This window comes from Silene latifolia, chromosome 10 (assembly GCF_048544455.1).
Source record: "Silene latifolia isolate original U9 population chromosome 10, ASM4854445v1, whole genome shotgun sequence".
Taxonomy (NCBI): Eukaryota; Viridiplantae; Streptophyta; class Magnoliopsida; order Caryophyllales; family Caryophyllaceae; genus Silene; species Silene latifolia.
The window spans coordinates 62413125-62434478 of record NC_133535.1 but is presented as its reverse complement, the minus strand read 5'-3'; the positions used below and the strand labels follow the sequence as shown (position 1 = coordinate 62434478).

Here is a 21354-nt window from a genome sequence, read left to right as displayed (position 1 = left end):
CCTTGCATTTTTTACCCATCACCTATCTTTTCAATGAGACTTGTAAGACATAAACCAACTCGAGTCTCATTAGACCATGCATGTTGTTGAGTAGGGAAGACTAAGTCGACTTGTAGGTGTTGTATAATCTAATCGATTCGGCTCCGGGACCCAAACTTTCCTAGGATTGTAAGATATAACCCAACTCAATCCATCACAACAATAATTGCTTGCTTATAATTTGAGAACATGTTTGTATGATCAATTCCCATGAATCCCCTATGACCCCATGACACCCTAGTGCTTTTTATCAATTTTTTACAACCCTTTCAATTCATCTTGCTTATTTACTTTCATTGCTATTTAGTTTAGTGACCTTCTACATCAACCCAAATTGTGACACCCCTAAGACACCACTAGTCTCAATAGAAACCTCATTTCAATTCCCGTCCCTTGGGATCTGACCTTTACTTGCCTCTTTACTAATTGTAGAGTTGTTTGTGAAGCTATAAATTGTGTTTTGGTCTAGGTGCTCCTAACGACAAGTTACCGAAAAGATTTAGTTGTCCCGACCAAAAATGGCGCCATTGCCGGGGACGGTGTTATCTTGATTTAGATTTTCTTATATTGTTATTAGTTGTGTCTTTCTTTGTCTTGAGGAAGTAAAAATCCTCAAGGTTTGTTCTAATTGTTGTCGAGTTGTTTGATATTTTGCATGTCTAGAAGGTCACAAGGTGATTTGTTACCTTTTGATCGTGAAATTGAAAGAACTTTGACAACCAATAGAAGACTTGCTAGGAGAAATTTGAGAGGTATTAGTGAGGTTGTAGATATTCAACCAACTATTGAGTTCATCAACCCTTTTGCAAGAGAAGGTGAGGAGAACCCAACACAAAATCAACCCACAATGCCTAAGTTTTCATCACATTCCGTACCCACCGAGGAGAACCTACCCAATGGTACTCCCACACCACAACATCTAACCGGAAATTTCATTGCCAAATCCGCATTTATCCAATTAGTCGAAAGGAGCCAATTTGGTGGGATGCCTAGTGAAGACCCTCATTCTTATATGGAGACCTTTTGTGACTATTGTGATGCGATTTCTCAAACCGGTGTAACTCAAGACCAAATTCGATAGGTCTTATTTCCTTTTTCTCTAATTGGAACTGCGAAACAATGGTTAAAGGGCCTTGATAAGGCCACTCTCGGAATTGATTCTTGGAAGAAGTTGGCTCTAGCTTTCTACAAAAAATTCTACCCACCGGAAAAGACTAACATGCTAAGAGATCAAATTACGGGTTTTAAGCAAAGGGATGAAGAATCTTTGTATGAAGCTTGGGAGCGGTTCAAAGGAATTTGTCGCTCATGTCCTCACCATGGACTTAGCGAGTGGTTCTTGGAACAACAATTTTGGAACGGTCTATATGAAGATTCAAGGAACATTCTCAACATGGGATCAAATGGAATGTTCACCGAAGTTTATGACAATCAAACTTGGAACAAAATTGAGGAAATGGTGGTCCATAACTCACAATATGTTAGACCTCGCAAGGCTACTAGAGGAGGAAAGCATGAAGTGGACTCCGTTACTCAATTGGGTGCTCAACTTAGTGCTCACATTGATACAATCAACTTGAAGTTTGAAAAAGCTATGGCTAGACTTGAAGAAGGCTCGAAATCACCAAAGCATCATGTTAATGCCATGACGGCATCCTCATCAATCCCAAGTGGAATATGTGAGAATTGTGGAACTTTGGGACATGACTCAAGTGAATGTAGGGGAACAAATGAACAAGTGAATGCTTTCCAAGCATACAAGAGTGGTACCCCTTATTCAAACTATTACAATGAAAACACCAAATTCCATCCAAATCTCTCATAAAAAAGCCAAAATGTTCAAAACCCTCAAACAACATACACCCCACCTCCCATGAGAAACCAAAATCAAAGACCCTTTTACAACCAAAACCAAGGTTACCAAAATCAAAATCTATACAATCAACAAAATGACCAAGGTTTTGATGTTCAAAAAGCGGTCCTTCAAATGTAAAAGAATCAACAAGAATTTTTCACTCAAATGCAAAAAGATAGTCAAGCAAAGGAAACCACCATCAACAACATCCTAGCTCACACCAAAATGTTGGAAACCCAATTGACTCAACTAGCATCTTCAAGCTCATAAAGACAAAAGGGGCAATTACCACCTCAAGGTAATCCCCCAAGACATGAAACGGTTAGTGCCATTCACTTGAGAAGTGGTACAAGGTATGAAGCACAGAAGAAGCAAGTTGAGGATGAAGTTGTGGAAGCTAGTGATAAGGAAGAAATTGTGCAAAACTCCAAAGATGGAGAATCATCAAAAGAAGAAAATTCAAAGAAAAATTAAGACAAGGTCAAGGAGAAGAAGCCCATTGTGATTAGACTTCCTTTTCCAAGTCGTCAAGCCAAGCCCAAATTTGATGACCAACTTGGAAAGTTTATGGAAATTGTGAAGAATTTAGAAGTCTCAATTCCTTTCACGGAATTAATCAATCACGTGCCGGCCTATGCAAAATACATGAAAGACATCCTCACAAAGAAGAAGTCGATCCGGAAGCTTGAGACTATCGCCTTCACTAAGGTGAGTAGTGCAATACTTCAAGGAAGTTCACCTCCAAAACTCAAGGATCCGGGAAGCTTCTCAATACCGTGTACCATTGGCGACACCACGATCAACAAAGCCTTATGTGATCTAGGGGCTAGTGTGGGTGTTATGCCGTACTCGGTGAGTAAAAGGTTAGGGATGGGAGAGCTTAAATGTACCAATATCACACTCCAAATGGCCGATAGTTCGACGAAGACACCATTAGGGATATGGGAAGATGTTCCCGTATGAATTGGGAAATTTTTCATCCCGGTGGACTTTGTCATTGTTGATATGGAAGAAGATTCCAACATTCCAATCATTCTAGGAAGACCTTTCTTACACACCGCGGGTGCGGTGATTGATGTGAAACATGGAGAGCTCACTCTAGAAGTGGGAGATGAGAGTATAACTTTTAATCTTGACAAAACTATGAGAGCTCCCCGTTTACATGAACCATGTTTTATGATCGATCATTATAGCCGGAAGGATGATAGGAAGAAGTCGAAACTCCAATGAAAGAAGAAAATTGAAGATGCTCCATTCAAAGAGCAAGTGAATTGTAACAAAGAGAGCTTGCAAAGCTCACCAAAGTCAAGCAATGAAGAAGATGGCCTCATTGGCCAAAACAAGAAATTGGGAGAGTTGTCTCTATCAACTCAAGAGATCTTTAGTGATCAAGTAAATGAAGTTTGTGGTCTTTGGGACGATGAGTTTGAAGGGATTTTCAATCCCTACATTGGTAATGCTATCGATCAAGACCGACAACAAGGGCAAAGATCTATTGAAGAACTTTATCACGACAATGAACAAGCTTTTGATTACTTTTTCAAGGTGTTGAGCAACATCAACAATACCTTGGACATGCCCCCTTGACATCTAATCAAGAATGAGAGTTTGGTGGAGTCCTCTTTAAACCACCATTTGTAAATATTTCTAACTCCCTAACTCGCATTTTAATTCTTAATTTGCATTTTTGTCATTTTTGGATTTTTTTATGCCTTGATCAAGATAATTATCATGTTTAAGAGAAGTGAGGGAGGGACTAATGATTTCAATTAATGCGTAGTGTTTTAGCTTAGTGTGGGGATAGCAATTGCCTAGGCTATTCATGCCTTAGTAGTGCCCCCACAATGAAGAGCACGAGATTTTGGACAAGAATGAAAAAATGACAAGGGATATGCAAAGTACACGGATGGAACTGAATCCGGGTAAAAGGGGTAGAATCCGAGCGGTTTCATGAGAATCCGCCCGGCTTCATGCAATCCGGGCATATTGGGATGAAAATGCCTGTCCTTTTGAGCAGAAATTTTGAAATTCTGTGACTGTTAACGAATCCGGGCGTCCTGCAATAGAATCCGCCCGTCTTCACTGAAAGACGCCCGTCTTTTTGGCTGAGGAAAACAAGAAAAATTCCTGGAAAGGAATCCGCCCGTCTTCCTTACAAGACGCTCGTCCCGTGTTTTCAAATCCGCCCATCTTTGCTGCAATCCGCCCGTCTTTAGGCGAGAATTTCCCAACCCAGAACAGGCAGAATCCGGGCGTCCCGAAGGAAAGCCGCCCGTTTCCCCCCTGCATTTCAAATTTTTCGGGTTTATTATAAACCCCATCCCACATTCATTTCCTCATTCCTTCATTCAAAACACTACCCATAAACCCCATAACTCCAAAACCCTCATCCTCTCCATCACAAAAACAAGATTCCTCAACAACATTCACCAAAATCAAATTAAAACATCCTTTTAACAACAAATTAATCACTCCTCTTTCAACAAACATCAAAACCAAGCACAAAATCTTCAACCTTTAAGTCGGTTTTTGAATTCATAAAGGCAAAGCTTTTCATATTTAAATCGATTTGGGTGCACTAGAAATTGAAGATTTTCACTCTTTTATTGGTTTATTCATCATGGCAAAGACAAAGGGAGCAACAAAAGCAATGAAGGCAAAGGCACCAAAGGCAAAGGCACTCTCATCAAGACAAAAGAGTCTTCAAGCAAAGAAAGCATTGGCTATGGTGGTAGCTAGCCCAAACTTGGAGGTGCAACAGCAACAACCTCCCATGGAAGCAACAACATCTACTACTCCGGAAATTGCTCAACTTTCGAATTATCCGGAGGTCATTTTCATTTCCAAATCCCATAGGGACACTTTTGCCAAGTTTGCTAGTAAATCATTTCTATCCACCAAGTTTATTTGTGAAGATGCCTTAGATAAGTTGGGTGTCCTTGAGCAAACTAGAGCCTTCTTTAAAGCCATGGGGTTGGAGAAATTGTTTACAACAAAAGAATTGACATACCCCTCCCTTACCTTAGAATTTTTGAGTTCTTTGAAAGTTAATAAGGTTGAGATTATGGAAACCATCGAGTTTCGCCTAGCTAATGTTAGTAAGCGCATCTCCTTTGAGGAAATAGGTAAAGCTTTGGGTCTTAGTGATTCGCCGAGTTATTTCAAGAATGTTGGAAAATATGACCCCGACCGTCTTTGGGAGGCGATTTCCAGAAGGAAATTTGAGAGCTTTCATGCTAGTCGCGCTCTATTAGTCCACCATCCGGGCATTAAAGTGTGGCACAAGGTTGTAGGGAACACCATCATTGCAAGAAAAGACACCAACCATTTCACCAAACTCGATTTTGTTCTTCTTGAGTCGGCCTTGAACATTGGAAGGGAATTCACCAAGCCTTTCAACTCTCTAAGGCTTTTGGTGGATAGATGGCTAAATGTTGATTGTGGGAAGCAAGGCACTACCGTTATTGTGAATGGAGGTCTAGTCACTCTTTTGGCTAAATGCTTTAATCCTAACTTCAACAAGGATAGCAAGTATGAGGCAAAGAAGGGTGGTCATCTCATTGATATTGATACTATGATAAACAAGTACAAGTGGGTCTCTCATAACCCTCTTGACACCAAGTATAGGTGGCTCACTAGTGAGGCTAGATCTTTTACTTTGCCTTCGAAGATTTGTCGTTTAAGTGTCCACCGGACCAACTATCTCCTTCCCCTTTCAAAAGAGGCCGAATACATTATCCGACAACAAAAGGGTGAAATTGAAATGCCCTTCTCTTCCATTGTCACACCACCCTATCCTTTCAAGTACCAAGAGTTAAAGCCCAAAGGTGTTGAAGCAAGCAAAGATTATATGACTCTTCTTATGCAAGAGATGCACAAGCAAGTCTTCAAGGACCGGGAAGATGCTTACTTATCCCAATATCCACCCCTCCTTCACTTAGCTAGGCAAGGACTACTTGATCCTTCATGTCCTTTGCATAGTTGGGCGGATAGGGAAGTCTTCTTTCCGAGTGCATCTAGGGGTGAGTTTCCGGGTGATAATGAGGTTGTCGGTGATGAAGAGGTTGATGATAACATTGATGAAGAAGCTACTAAAGAAGGAGAAGAGGATGATGAGCAAGGTGAACAAGAAAGTGAAGAGGGAAGTGGTGATGAGTCCACTTCTAGTGAGGAAGATGATGATAGTGATGATATGATGGAAGATTAGCAAGCTTTGGAGGCTCCTACCCTCTTGAGGTTTGTCTATTTATCTCTTTGTTGTATTTTATAAATCTTGATCATTGTTGGAGTAGTCCTAGCACCATAGAGGACTAACACCTTGGCCCCATTGAGGTGTTCTCATTTTATTGTTCCCACCTTTAAAAATCCAAAGTGACAAATTTAGTTTCATGCATTGCATAGTGTGTGCATGAACTACACCCAACCTTAGGACATTAGCAATAATGTCTAACTCGGTTTGGGGAAGTACATACATACACAACGGGAGGTAATCTAAATTATCCTCTTCGTCATAAACAAAACCCATGCATCATGTAGTGTAGATTAGTGTAGCTTGCATTTAGTGTAGAAATCATGCATCATGTTAGCATAATTTCCCATCATTTTGGCCATTGAGGATAATGCCCATATTAGTGTGGGGATGGGAATTCTAATCTAACTTTTATTCAAAAATTGAAAAATTTCGAAAAACCATAAAAAATTGAAAATTGAAAAACCAAAAACATGTTTTTTTCCTTTGTAGTGTAGTCATATATATATATATATATATATATATATATTGTGTTTGTTCTATCCTTGTTCACATTGATCGACTACGCCACATCCGAGACATGAGGATATTGAAGACCGCATGGTATGATCTTTCCAATTTCCTTTTTCCTCTTTATGTTAATGACTATGTGGCTTTATTTTGATTGATGCGGTATAACAATGTGAACTTAGGACTTGCATTTAGTTTATATGTCATATTAGTTGGTAGAATCACTTGCATTAGGATGTATATAATAGTTGCATCATGGCATTTAGTTGCATTTAAATGAAATATTTTGAAAAGTGCCTAATTGAGAACTTTGACAAGAGCAACTAAGCCATTACAAATACTTTTTCAACTTAAGACTCCGCCTACTAGAATGGTTGTAAAACACCCTAGATTGTGTCATACTAGTGTCTTTCGACCCATGACCCAAAGCCTAGTCAAGGGTTTGCATGTGAGTCACCTATCCAACCCCGTGATGCGATGTGGACTTGGTTAACTTGTCTAGGTGACCTTGATTGACCTTGTGGTATGGCAACCCAAAAATACTCTCTATCAATAAGTTTGAAGTGCTCATTTCAAAGATTTTGTTATGTGGAAACGTTTTATTGCCAAGGAAACCTCAAATGTTATGAAATGTTGAAATGTTGAGAATTTTAATTGTTTTGATGGAGGCGTACCACTTCGATGTGCTTTGGAGAGGGATCCATTGAATTGGGCCCCCACACGGTTGTGAATTCAACCGCCTAGAGACAGAGTGACTATCACCCCGAAAAGCTATTGTCTAGAGGTTAACCGGTTGCCTAATAAGAGATTGGCGAAAGCAAAGGACATTAGCACAGAAGGGACAAACCCCATCTCGAATTTTTGAAATGTGAAAGTTGAATGAGGTCAAATTTTGAATACTAGTCATATCCACCCTTGTTTATAACGATTTGAGCATTTCATTCCCAAAACGCCTTTTTGTCAAGCCACTTTGTCGAGCTTGGGACGATCCATGACCTTTACTTTTGTAGAGAACTCGAGACTTGTCATGTCATATGCTACTAGCATCATGGGGATCATCATTCCATACCATCCGATTGCTCTTGACGAAAGTATTTGGAAATTGAGGACGAAAGTAGTCTAGTTTAACACCATTTGGAGGTGATTTGGTGCCATCCTCTTAGCCTTAGTGATTTGTTGAACTAGTATTTGTGACGGAATATATGCTCTTAAATTTGTTCTCTTTTAGTTGCCTCCGCCACTTGATGAGGAAGTGGCTATTCCTTTTGTAGATGCATCCATTATTTGATTTTGTGTGCTTAATGTTTGGATGTGTCGCCATTTTGGCAAGACCCACCTTGCCTTGTAAGAAGGCATCCTACCTCATGGTTGTCTTGTTGTGAGTTGAAGGGGCGGAGTGAAACCCGCTAATTGTCTCATATCGGCTATGTTATTAGGTTAGTTTAAATAATGGTCCTAGTCTTTGTCACCTCTTTACTCGAGACGAGCAAAGGTTCGGTTTGGGGATATTTGATGTGACCATAATTAGCGCATATTTAGTCCCCGAATTAGCCTTGTTCCCATGCTTTTTAGTGCATATTTGGGTCATTTATTGTCTTTAGTTCTTTGTTTTGCATATTTTTTGAGGTTTTGTGTCCTTGGTAGGAAAGGATTGCAAACCTTGCATTTTCATGGCAAAATGAGACTAAATTTATTGAATCCAATGACCAAACATCAAGGAGAAACAAGATTAGAATACCTTTGTACATATTATAGTAGTTGGGCAATGATGAGGAAAGATACTTGCATCCCCAAGGAAATCCCCAAGGGTTTTATGAAGAAAAGGGAAGAAAAGAAGAAGAAGCAAGGCTGAGCAGCAATCCGTGCGGATTGTCCCAAAGACGCCCGTCCCCAGGACCACAATCCGTGCGTCTTCTATCAAAGACGCCCGGGCAGCAGCACCCAGAAGACGCCCGTCTTCTCCCAAAGACGCCCGGGCAGAGACTCACGAATCCGGCCGTCCCGAGCCTAAGACGCACGGATTCCAAGACAGCGCAAATTCGTTTCTTCAAGCTTCAAGAAAGATGCCCTTCCTTCAGAAAATACCGGCGTTTCCCTAAGTAGGGACTTAATCGTCATTTAAGCCCTTAGTTAACCCTAATGCATCCACCTAATTTCCACTATAAATACCCCATTACTCTAATTAGAAGAGCATGTTCTTCTTATCAATTCTTAGAGTAGTTAATATCAATCAAATCTCTCTTTAGTTTTGTAATCAACAATTAATCAAGTTTTAATACAAGTTTTATTTCCTTAATCTCTCTTTTGTTCATCCTTTATTTTGGGTAATTGAAGATTATTTGGGTTAGTATTGGGAGATTGACAACCTCTCAATCAAGCATCAAGTACTTCTATTATTCTTTGCTTTATTATCGGAATTATTAGTAGGTATAATTCTCTAAATCCCTTTTTAATTATTGCCAATTACTTTCATTTGTTCATCATGTTTCACTTTGTTGGTATGATTGACAACCTTGCTAGCATGTTCAACATGATAATAAGTGAGTAGTTCCATAGCTAGGGTTAATGGGTAATTAGGGGAAACCAACATGGAGAATGATTCATGCTTAAATTAATATGCTTTCATGGTTTATTTGCTTGCTTGTTTTGATCTCAACTCATGCACATGTTATGTTTGATGAAATGCGAGCCTATGAATCCTTGCATTTTTTACCCATCACCTATCTTTTCAATGAGACTTGTAAGACATAAACCAACTCGAGTCTCATTAGACCATGGATGTTGTTGACTAGGGAAGACTAAGTCGACTTGTAGGTGTTGTACAATCTAATCGATTCGGCTCCGGGACCCAAACTTTCCTAGGATTGTAAGATATAACCCAACTCAATCCATCACAACAATAATTGCTTGCTTATAATTTGAGAACATGTTTGTATGATCAATTCCCATGAATCCCCTATGAACCCATGACACCCTAGTGCTTTTTATCAATTGTTTACAACCCTTTCAATTCATCTTGCTTATTTACTTTCATTGCTATTTAGTTTAGTGACCTTCTACATCAACCCAAATTGTGACACCCCTAAGACACCACTACTCTCAATAGAAACCTCATTTCAATTCCCGTCCCTTGGGATCCGACCTTTACTTGCCTCTTTACTAATAGTAGAGTTGTTTGTGAAGCTATAAATTGTGTTTTGGTCTAGGTGCTCCTAACGACAAGTTACCGAAAAGATTTAGTTGTCCCGACCATTATCTAATGCAAACTAAGACCTGAATGGGAGTAACCATTTTTTTTAACATACTGGAATTATTATTGCTGTACTGGACTTACTATATTCACACTTCTGAGAGGAACACACTGCTACAACGAAATATGGGGTGATGCATGCTCTATAATAAGACCTTGCTTAAGGATGGAACTTACTATGTGGAATGCATAAGTCTAGCTTCCTAGGATGCATGCTCATTGAAATGGACTAAATGCTTGCTGCACATAGGACTTATGCAACTACTAATAATAATTTTTTTTAGACGTTATATGTGCAGGACTGAGGACTGACGCATCGACTGACAACTGACACTCGGACGGACGGACTGACCTATGAACTAGCTAGATACAAACCTGGTAAGCTGATAAACGGGTATACTAATGTCCTATGATGCCTCCCTAAGTGTAATGGTTCATGATGATACGAGATCTAATGAAAACAGACACAAAGAAATCTGGTGATCATGATGGACGCTACTATTATAAGGATGTAATAACTAATGTATACAACAATGTCTATTTATCTTGGAAGACTTAATACATGCATTGGTTTTCCCTCTTTTTTTTAAACATATTCAGGACTGATTAAAGGACTGACGGAAGGACTGATAGACGGAGGTGCATTGTGATAAAATTAGTGACAGATGCGCATGCAGGATGCAAGTATGGTAAGAAAAGGACATCCTAATGTGACGTTTCAGTGTGTTAACTCTGATGATCAATTGCAAATGCTTTGGACTTTTTATTAATATACGAAGCTCAAAGGATTGTCCATTACAGCTCAGTGTATACTAGTCTTTTTTTTTAAAAAATTAATTATGGTTATGAGAAAGATATATCATACAAAGATAAATTACACAACCAAAGACAAATCAAGCAGGACACATCAAAACATGTCCTAGACAAAGGTTCTATGGGATCTATGGTTAGGTTTGTTGGTACGAAATTGGGTACTCACAACATTAAAATACCTGAGGGTATCTCTCGCTTTTGTGCTCCGCCAGTCATATGGACTGGACGAGTTGCCAAAACGCGACGTCATGAGGTGGAAAATATGTGTAAGGCCTAGTCGGTCGAATGGACCTTCTAAGTATACAACATACTTTACCGAGGGTGAATTAGGGTAGCTTAAGATGACATAATACTGGCTTACGGAGAGCCTATGCCTTTTTTGTCTTTACAATATACATAATATGCAATATACGAAATATAGAATAGAAAGAGACAAAAAGACAAAAACAAAAAAACAAAAATTAGACTGTTAACAAGAATATACGGAGAAAACAATTCTACTACGGAGCAAGATTGAGACCACGTATAAAACCATTAAATTAGGATAAATTCTCTTTCAGTGAAGCTACTATGCACACAGCCAATTTCATTTAATTTTTGACACATGGTATGTGATTAACATACCACCACAATAAGTAAGAAATATTTCACACTTCTTTGTCATATTCATTATTACGAATAAAAAAAAAGTCAATATATAATATTACAAATAAATTTCAAGTCTTACCCGCTTATTAATTCCCCAGCGGAGTCGCCACTGTGAGATCCCTGAAAAAATCTCCTTTTTGAAATATAAGTAAATAGTATGGAGTCGCCAGTAGGTTTTATAAAAAAAAACATACAAAAATAAGTTAACGGAAAAAGGCCCCTTTTGATCCCTGGAATGGGGACTGATCCGTCACTCCGGTCTGAACCAAAGATTGCGGATTCGGGGGTAAAGGTACGATCAAGGAAGGTGTTAGGCACCCGGATCGCCCATCAAACTGACGGCCTCTAGTATTTATTTGTAATATTATATATTTGACGAAATTAATAAAAGAATGAAAAACGATTCAAATTATATACAAAAACAAGTTAAATGAGTTAGTTTATATACAAATTATACGATAAGTAATTAAAATAAATAAATTAACGAAATAGAAAAAGTAAAGAAAACTTATTTGATGTCGGTACCCTCAGGCCTATGTGGATGTTGACTATGAATAAAAATCGACTTTGTCGTTAATTATTGGCTCTTATGCGCTTATATGGAAATTGGGATGATTTATGTGAATGGTTTGATTTTGAAACTGGGATAGTATATTATTATAGAACTGAGACGGATGATCTGGGAATATAGAATTTCTGGTCTTGTATGAAGCTTTCGGTCTGATTTGTGTAAGTCTCGTATTATTGTGTTTAAATCCTTGTATGTTGTCCTCTTGGAGTTATTTATGTCCGTCCACCCTCTGCACAGCCTAGAATGGGCGATTATTTATACTACTTTAGGCATAAGGCTACCGAGATATGGACTCCTTTCGAGATAGAATTTGGATTTCGAATAGAAAAAGCTGAAATAGGAGGAATACTGGGTGCCAGTGATTCTTACGTATGGAGTAGTTAGCTAAATAGAAGTATTAGATTCCTAGTGGACAAAGCATTCCCTAGTTTATTCAACTTCCAGCTAATACTCATTTGTCCTTTCTTGCATGGTAAATAATTGGTCAACGTACTAGTCCATACGCTCAGACTCGATTATAGGGATTTTATATGGCTTTGGGTCATATTTTGATCGGATAATACGTTCACACGCGATTATACGGATTTTATATGGCCTTGAGTCATATTTTGATCGGATAACAGGGAAGGTGATTAGATGGGTTATCGAAATGAATGGAATATGGTGAATTTAACATAGTTGTGAGACCATTTTGAGTAATTGCTCAAAAAATAAGCGTAAAGGGCCTTTAATTATAACATTGTCGATTTTCATTTAGTCATTTAGTTTTAGCCTCATCATCGGGTACCCATAAGGCTAGGTAGACATTTTGAGGTGTGTACAGAAGCCCCCACTTTGACCGAGTCTGAGTAAAACGAAGGTCAAAGTAGTCCGGTCGGGACAGATAAAGGATAAGAAACATACCTGGGCCTCTTATTTTACCTGTCTGGAGTAGCTGGAAACTGGAACTGGCTTAGCAAAACTTGTTTTACTAACCTGGAACGAAGCTGGAACTGGTGCAACGAAACTTTGTTTCGTTGGTCTGAAACTGGCATAGTGAAACTTTGTTTCACCGGTCTGGAACTAGTATAGCCAAACTTTGTTTAGCTTGTCTGGTACTGGCATGACAAAACTTTGTTTTGTCAATCTGGAATAGAGTTGGTAAAACTTTGTTTCACCAATCTAGAAACTGGTATGGCAAAACTTTGTTTCGCCGGTCTGGAATCTGGTAAAGCAAAACTTTGTATTGCTGCTGGTCTGGAATATGGAATAGCTAAACTTTGTTTAGCTCAAGAGTGTACCTGCAAAATCTGATTTCACAGGCTCGAATGCGTGTCAGGGGCCGCCGACCGAGGATTCAAAATTTTACTTTGAAAATGGATTAGAATGTAAAATTTGATTTTACAAACTAGGATGCAAAATTTTATTTCGCAAAAGGCTAAGTTCAGAAAATTTTATATTAAGAACTCAAATGCATGTCAGGGCCTGCCGACCAAAGGATTTCAAAATTTTATTTTGAAAAAGGATGGATAAGATCGTAAAATTTTATTTTACAAACTTAGATGCGTGTCAGGGCCCGCGGACCGATAAATTTGAAATTTGCAAAATTTTATTTCGCAAAAAGGGCAAGTTCAGAAAATTTTATTTTAAGAACTCAAATGCATGTCAGGGCCTGCCGACCAAGGAATTCAAAATTTTATTTTGAAAGAAGGAATAGAATGTAAAATTTTATTTTACAAACTAAGATGCGTGTCAGGGCCCGTCGACCGATTGATTTAGAAATTGCGAAATTTTTTTTCGCAAAAAAAGCAAGTTCGAAAAATTTTATTTTAAGAACTCAGAATGCCTGTCAGGGGCCTGCCGACCAAATGATATGAAAATTTTATTTCGAAAAAAGAAGATGATTTGAGGATGTAAAATTTTATTTCACAATAAGAGATTGAAAAATTGCACAATTTTGATTCTCGCAAATAGAAAGGCGATCAATTTTATTTCACGAAGAAAAGAGGAGTGAATGAATCATTTAATCAGTGGAACTTGTTTTGTGTACCAACTTTATTGAACAAAAAAACGTCACGTGTCCGGACTTGTTTTCACCAAAGAACCTAGATTTCTTCCCCAATTGTTTTGCTTCACCGATCAAGCACTCTTCCTATTTCCTAATTAATTTTCTTCAATCCCCTCCAATCGATCGTCATCTTGAATTTATTTTTACTTCATTTTTAATTCGCCTGTTGTTGGCCATCAGAGAAAAGTTCAATCCATCCGACTATCCTTATATGGGATGAAATTAACACGGATTGTACCGCCATATCCATCGTTCTAACTCCGGGTCAGGAGCATCATATGTGGTTGATCTTGCTTGCTCCTGAAATAAAATGAAATCAGCGGAGTTGTGCCGCCGTAGGCGTTGACTGATTGTCGACCAGATGACCGATTACGGAGCACAATCGAAGTAAGTGCCTCTTTTTTTTGTCGATTGATTTTGAATTTATGAGCTTTAAGTGATTGCCGAAATGTACTATCCTGATATGGGACAACATCAGTGTTGCGCCGTCATATGCATATCGATTTGGGGACAAGATGATTGATGACGGAGCACTGTCGATCCTTTGGCTACTGGTTTGGGACGAAATCAGCGTGGGTTACGCTGGTTGTGCTGTTGTTACAGGATGAGATCAGCGTGGGTTGCGCCGTTGTAGCCACCGTTTGAGTGCTAGATTGGCGGCGAGGTGATTGATCAAAATGTGAGTATTTCTGTCTTTTTATTGGCTGCTTTTGCCTTGTCTTATTTTCTTCTACTGGGCAAGTTGTGTGCTTGATAATACGATTGAACTGATAATTTTTCTGGTCTAACAAATCAAGTAGTGTGCTTGATAATAGGGCTGAACTGATAGTGCGATTGCAACATTAATGCAAATAATTTATGATGCAAGTAATATATCTGATTATGCATACATGATGCTTATGTTGCTAGTGATGCAAGATGCTAATGTACTTACGACAATGGAGATTACACTAGCTAACTGACCATGCATTTTTTTTCCTAAAATAGACCGCAGACACTTGATACATCTCATTACTAGTCATGTTAATTTTTTTTAAAAACGTGCTACTGAGCATGATCTGGGCAAGGGACGGAGTACTATAGTCCTAGCTGCTTAGGTGTTATACATCTTGAACCATCATCGCTTTGCAAGTCCTTATAATCTTTTGGACAGGGCTGTCGTCTAAATGTAGTCAAACATATGCTCTGAGTGTTTCCCTATGCCCCCGGTCTTAACTTGGTCTTAACCGACTCTTCACTCTATGTTTTGTGGTAGCCCCCTGTTCAGGTATTTTCTTCTGTCTTTTTTTTTTTTCTTTGACCTGGTGTGGGTCGTGATTGTGCCAAATTGTTTTCTTATTATTTTTTTTGCTTTGGATTTTGAGATTTGTATTGTAAAATGAGTTTTGCCCTCTTTACATTAACAAGCTCGGCTAATTACCCAAAACTAATACTATAGAAATAAAATACTTTTGTGACCGTATAAGTGTAGTGTACATCCACCGAATTCTTAGATGCTAAACGAGGGTGATAAATGGAATGGAGTAGAAGGGTCTATGGTGTTAGAAGACACTGGAGATCTGTGTGCCTCTCTCACTCACCTAAATGAATGAAAGGATCGTCCCAAGAGGAATGAAGACAAAGTAACTGTGGATTGACTCGTGTGAGAGATGAAAAAGTGAATACTCTGCAATTTGATTGCAAATTGGTCTGGAGCTTTTTTTTGGAACTTTTTTTTATCTTTTTTTTTACTGGAACTTTTTTTTGTCTTTTTTTTTTTTTACTGGAACTCTTTTTTTGTCTTTTGAATTTTTGAGATTTTTGATACGGGATTAAATTGCATCTTTTGCTGGATTTTTTTGTCTTGTGATCTTTTGAATCTTTTGACATTGGATTTGATTGCAAATTTGACTGTTTGAGTCTTTTGACACTGAAGTGCAACTTTGATTGGAATTTTTTGTTGACTTATTATGAGAGTTTTTGGTGTGAGTATTTTTCAGCTTGTATTGGTAATTGGACTCACATCTTTAGTTCATTCTAAGGGACTAGTGGTCACCTATAAAATAGCACGGAGTGCGCGCTCCCGTGTCTTATTTAGTATGTTTGGACACGGTTGTACTGAGAATCTGGTTTGAATATTTTTGAGCTAATTTTCTAGCACCAATGGGAGTGAATGATAATATTTACTAAAATAGTCGATTATATGAGTTTGTGCTCATCTAGTGGTCATTTGAGATATGAGAAATTGACAAATTTGGTAAATTGAGAGTTGTGCTCATTTAAACTAGTAGTCACATGAAGTGTGGAAAATTAACGAATCAAGTAGAAAGATGGAATCTCCAAACCTATAGGTCACCTAGTTAGAGACACGGTGATCAAGGAATTATCACACCACAGAGATGGAAAAGATGGTCTAGTGCACGCCCTCGTTTAGGCTGACTCTAAGAGGTCGACTGATCTACACTAAAAAGATACGACCTAAAGTATTACAAGTCTATTCTACTAGGTAAGAGTAAAAAGTAGAACAAGTGACTAATAAAAATGACATATGCTCTTTGTTTCATTTTTTATGCTACTTAGAAAGGACTAGGATGGTCCTATCTTAATTAGACACTTATGTAAACTAGTGTGTTTTTTTTTAGGTAATGTCAGGAACACTCGTATGAGATTATATGACTATAAGAGTGAATTTTCTTGTTCTATTGACATGTTTGTTCTTAACCTTAGTTTTTTTTATATATATGCAACTGAGAAAGGACTTGGATGGTCCTAATTTAATCAAATTTTGATGGAAACTACATGTGAGTTGGGGTATTGTCTAGTCTACCTGTACCCTTCTCTTTTTTCAAGCTAGAGTGGCTATTAAAATTAGGGTCTTGTTTACTCCTCCCTATCCCAGATCATGACATCTTAGCTTTTAGAAAAACATTTTATTTCTTTTTATTGCAGACAGGACTAGTATGGAGTAATGGTGAATGCACATGTATATTATGTGACCATAATTAGCGCATATTTAGTCCCCGAATTAGCCTTGTTCCCATGCTTTTTAGTGCATATTTGGGTCATTTATTGTCTTTAGTTCTTTGTTTTGCATATTCTTTGAGGTTTTGTGTCCTTGGTAGGAAAGGATTGCAAACCCTGCATTTTCATGGCAAAATGAGACTAAATTGATTGAATTCAATGACCAAGCATCAAGGAGAGACAAGATTAGAAGGCCTTTGTACATATTATAGTAGTTGGGCAATGATGAGGAAAGATCCTTGCATCCCCAAGGAAATCCCCAAGGATTTTATGAAGAAAAGGGAAGAAAAGAAGAAGAAGCAAGGCTGAGCAGCAATCCGTGCGGATTGTCCCAAAGACGCCCGTCCCCAGGACCACAATCCGTGCATCTTCTATCAAAGACGTACGGGCAGCAGCACCCAGAAAACGCCCGTCTTCTCCCAAAGACGCCTGGGCAGAGACTCACGAATCCGGCCGTCTCGAGCCTAAGACGCACGGATTCCAAGACAGCGCAAATTCGTTTCTTCAAGCTTCAAGAAAGATGCCCTTCCTTCAGAACATACCGGCGTTTCCCTAAGTAGGGACTTAATCGTCATTTAAGCCCTTAGTTAACCCTAATGCATCCACCTAATTTCCACTATAAATACCCCATTAGTCTAATTAGAAGAGCATGTTCTTCTTATCAATTCTTAGAGTAGTTAATATCAATCAAATCTCTCTTTAGTTTTGTAATCAACGATTAATCAAGTTTTAATACAAGTTTTATCTCCTTAATATCTCTTTTGTTCATCCTTTATTTTGGGTAATTGAAGATTATTTGGGTTATTATTGGGAGATTGACAACCTCTCAATCAAGCATCAAGTACTTCTATTATTCTTTGCTTTATTATTGGAATCATTAGTAGGTATAATTCCCTTAATCCCTTTTTAATTATTGCCAATTACTTTCATTGGTTCATCATGTTTCACTTTGTTGGTATGATTGACAACCTTGCTAGCATGTTCAACATGATAATGAGTGAGTAGTTCCATAGCAAGGGTTAATGGGTAATTAGAGGAAACAAACATGGGGAATGATTCATGCATAAATTAATATGCTTTCATGGTTTATTTGCTTGCTTGTTTTGATCTCAACTCATGCACATGTTATGTTTGATGAAATGCGAGCCTATGAATCCTTGCATTTTTTTACCCATCACCTATCTTTTCAATGAGACTTGTAAGACATAAACCAACTCGAGTCTCATTAGACCATGCATGTTGTTGAGTAGGGAAGACTAAGTCGACTTGTAGGTGTTGTACAATCTAATCGATTCGGCCCGGACCCAAACCTTCCTAGGATTGTAAGATATAACCCAACTCAATCCATCACAACAATAACTGCTTGCTTATAATTTGAGAACATGTTTGTATGATCAATTCCCATGAATCCCCTATGACCCCATGACACCCTAGTGCTTTTTATCAATTTTTTACAACCCTTTCAATTCATCTTGCTTATTTACTTTCATTGCTATTTAGTTTAGTGACCTTCTACATCAACCCAAATTGTGACACCCCTAAGACACCACTAGTCTCAATAGAAACCTCATTTCAATTCCCATCCCTTGGGATCCGACCTTTACTTGCCTATTTACTAATTGTAGAGTTGTTTGTGAAGCTATAAATTGTGTTTTGGTCTAGGTGCTCCTAACGACAAGTTACCAAAACGATTTAGTTGTCCCGACCAAAAATGGCGCCGTTGCCGGGGACGGTGTTATCTTGATTTAGATTTTCTTATATTGTTATTAGTTGTGTGTTTCTTTGTCTTGAGGAAATAAAACTCCTCAAGGTTTGTTCTAATTGTTGTCGAGTTATTTGATATTTTGCATGTCTAGAAGGTCACAAGGTGATTTGTTACCTTTTGATCGTGAAATTGAAAGAACTTTGACAACCAATAGAAGACTTGCTAGGAGAAATTTGAGAGGTATTAGTGAGGTTGTAGATATTCAACCAACTATTGAGTTCATCAACCCTTTTGCAAGAGAAGGTGAGGAGAACCCAATACAAAATCAACCCACAATGCCTAAGTTTTTATCACATTCCGTACCCACCGAGGAGAACCTACCCAATGGTACTCCCACACCACAACATCTAACCGGAAAATTCATTGCCAAATCCGCATTTATCCAATTAGTCGAAAGGAGCCAATTTGGGGGGATGCCTAGTGAAGACCCTCATTCTCATATGGAGACCTTTTGTGACTATTGTGATGCGATTTTTCAAACCGGTGTAACTCAAGACCAAATTCGATGGGTCTTATTTCCTTTTTCTCTAATTGGCACCGCGAAACAATGGTTGAAGGGCCTTGATAAGGCCACTCTCGGAATTGATTCTTGGAAGAAGTTGGCTCTAGCTTTCTACAAAAAATTCTACCCACCGGAAAAGACTAACATGCTAAGAGCTCAAATTACGGGTTTTAAGCAAAGGGATGAAGAATCTTTGTATGAAGCTTGGGAGCGGTTCAAAGGAATTTGTCGCTCATGTCCTCACCATGGACTTAGCGAGTGGTTCTTGGTACAACAATTTTGGAACGGTCTATATGAAGATTCAAGGAACATTCTCAACATGGGATCAAATGGAATGTTCACCGAAGTTTATGACAATCAAACTTGGAACAAAATTGAGGAAATGGTGGTCCATAACTCACAATATAGTAGACCTCGCAAGGCTACTAGAGGAGGAAAGCATGAAGTGGACTCCGTTACTCAATTGGGTGCTCAACTTAGTGCTCACATTGATACAATCAACTTGAAGTTTGAAAAAGCTATGGCTAGACTTGAAGAAGCCTCGAAATCACCAAAGCATCATGTTAATGCCATGACGGCATCCTCATCAATCCCAAGTGGGATATGTGAGAATTGTGGAACTTTTGGACATGACTCAAGTGAATGTAGGGGAACAAATGAACAAGTGAATGCTTTCCAAGCATACAAGAGTGGTACCCCTTATTCCAACTATTACAATGAAAACACCAAATTCCATCCAAATCTCTCATACAAAAGCCAAAATGTTCAAAACCCTCAAACAACATACACCCCACCTCCCATGAGAAACCAAAATCAAAGACCCTTTTACAACCAAAACCAAGGTTACCAAAATCAAAATCCATACAATCAACAAAATGACCAAGGTTTTGAGGTTCAAAAAGCGGTCCTTCAAATGCAAAAGAATCAACAAGAATTTTTCACTCAAATGCAAAAAGATAGTCAAGCAAAGGAAACCACCATCAACAACATCCTAGCTCACACCAAAATGTTGGAAACCCAATTGACTTAACTAGCATCTTCAAGCTCATAAAGACAAAAGGGGCAATTACCACCTCAAGGTAATCCCCCAAGACATGAAACGGTTAGTGCCATTCACTTGAGAAGTGGTACAAGGTATGAAGCATAGAAGAAGCAAGTTGAGGTTGAAGTTGTGGAAGCTAGTGATAAGGAAGAAATTGTGCAAAACTCCAAAGATGGAGAATCATCAAAAGAAGAAAATTCAAAGAAAAATGAAGACAAGGTCAAGGAGAAGAAGCCCATTGTGATTAGACTTCCTTTTCCAAGTCGTCAAGCCAAGCCCAAATTTGATGACCAACTTGGAAAGTTTATGAAAATTTTGCATAATTTAGAAGTCTCAATTCCTTTCACGGAATTAATCAATCACGTGCCGGCCTATGCGAAATACATGAAAGACATCCTCACAAAGAAGAAGTCGATCCGGAAGCTTGAGACTATCGCCTTCACTAAGGTGAGTAGTGCAATATTTCAAGGGAGTTCACCTCCAAAACTCAAGGATCCGGGAAGCTTCTCAATACCGTGTACCATTGGCGACACCACGATCAACAAAGCCTTATGTGATCTAGGGGCTAGTGTGAGTGTTATGCCGTAATCGGTGAGTAAAAGGTTGGGGATGGGAGAGCTTAAATGTACCAATATCACACTCCAAATGGCCGATAGTTCGACGAAGACACCATTAGGGATATGGGAAGATGTTCCCGTACGAATTGGGAAATTTTTCATCCCGGTGGACTTTGTCATTATTGATATGGAAGAAGATTCCAACATTCCAATCATTCTAGGAAGACCTTTCTTACACACCACGGCGGTGATTGATGTGAAACATGGATAGCTCACTCTAGAAGTGGGAGATGAGAGTATAACTTTTAATCTTGACAAAACTATGAGAGCTCCCCGTTTACATGAACCATGTTTTATGATTGATCATTATAGCTGGAAGGATGATAGGAAGAAGTCGGAACTCCAATGGAAGAAGAAAATTGAAGATGCTCCATTCAAAGAGCAAGTGAATTATAACAAAGAGAGCTTGCAAAGCTCACCAAAGTCAAGCAATGAAGAAGATGGCC

At 38.6% G+C, this 21354-nt stretch overlaps 1 long non-coding RNA gene and 2 other non-coding genes across 3 annotated transcripts; 1 reads left to right on the top strand and 2 right to left on the bottom strand.

Moving 5' to 3' along the window:
- Positions 1-1258: 1258 nt before the first annotated feature.
- Positions 1259-1365, bottom strand: LOC141610412 (small nucleolar RNA R71). The gene has a single exon (XR_012528322.1). It is a non-coding gene; the product is annotated as a small nucleolar RNA R71 (small nucleolar RNA).
- An 8678-nt stretch (positions 1366-10043) lies between these two features.
- LOC141609013 (uncharacterized) lies at positions 10044-10708 on the top strand. The gene is made up of 2 exons (XR_012527134.1): positions 10044-10281; positions 10516-10708. It is a non-coding gene; the product is annotated as an uncharacterized LOC141609013 (long non-coding RNA).
- An 8686-nt stretch (positions 10709-19394) lies between these two features.
- LOC141610071 (small nucleolar RNA R71) lies at positions 19395-19501 on the bottom strand. The gene has a single exon (XR_012527965.1). It is a non-coding gene; the product is annotated as a small nucleolar RNA R71 (small nucleolar RNA).
- Between the last annotated feature and the right edge of the window lie 1853 nt (positions 19502-21354).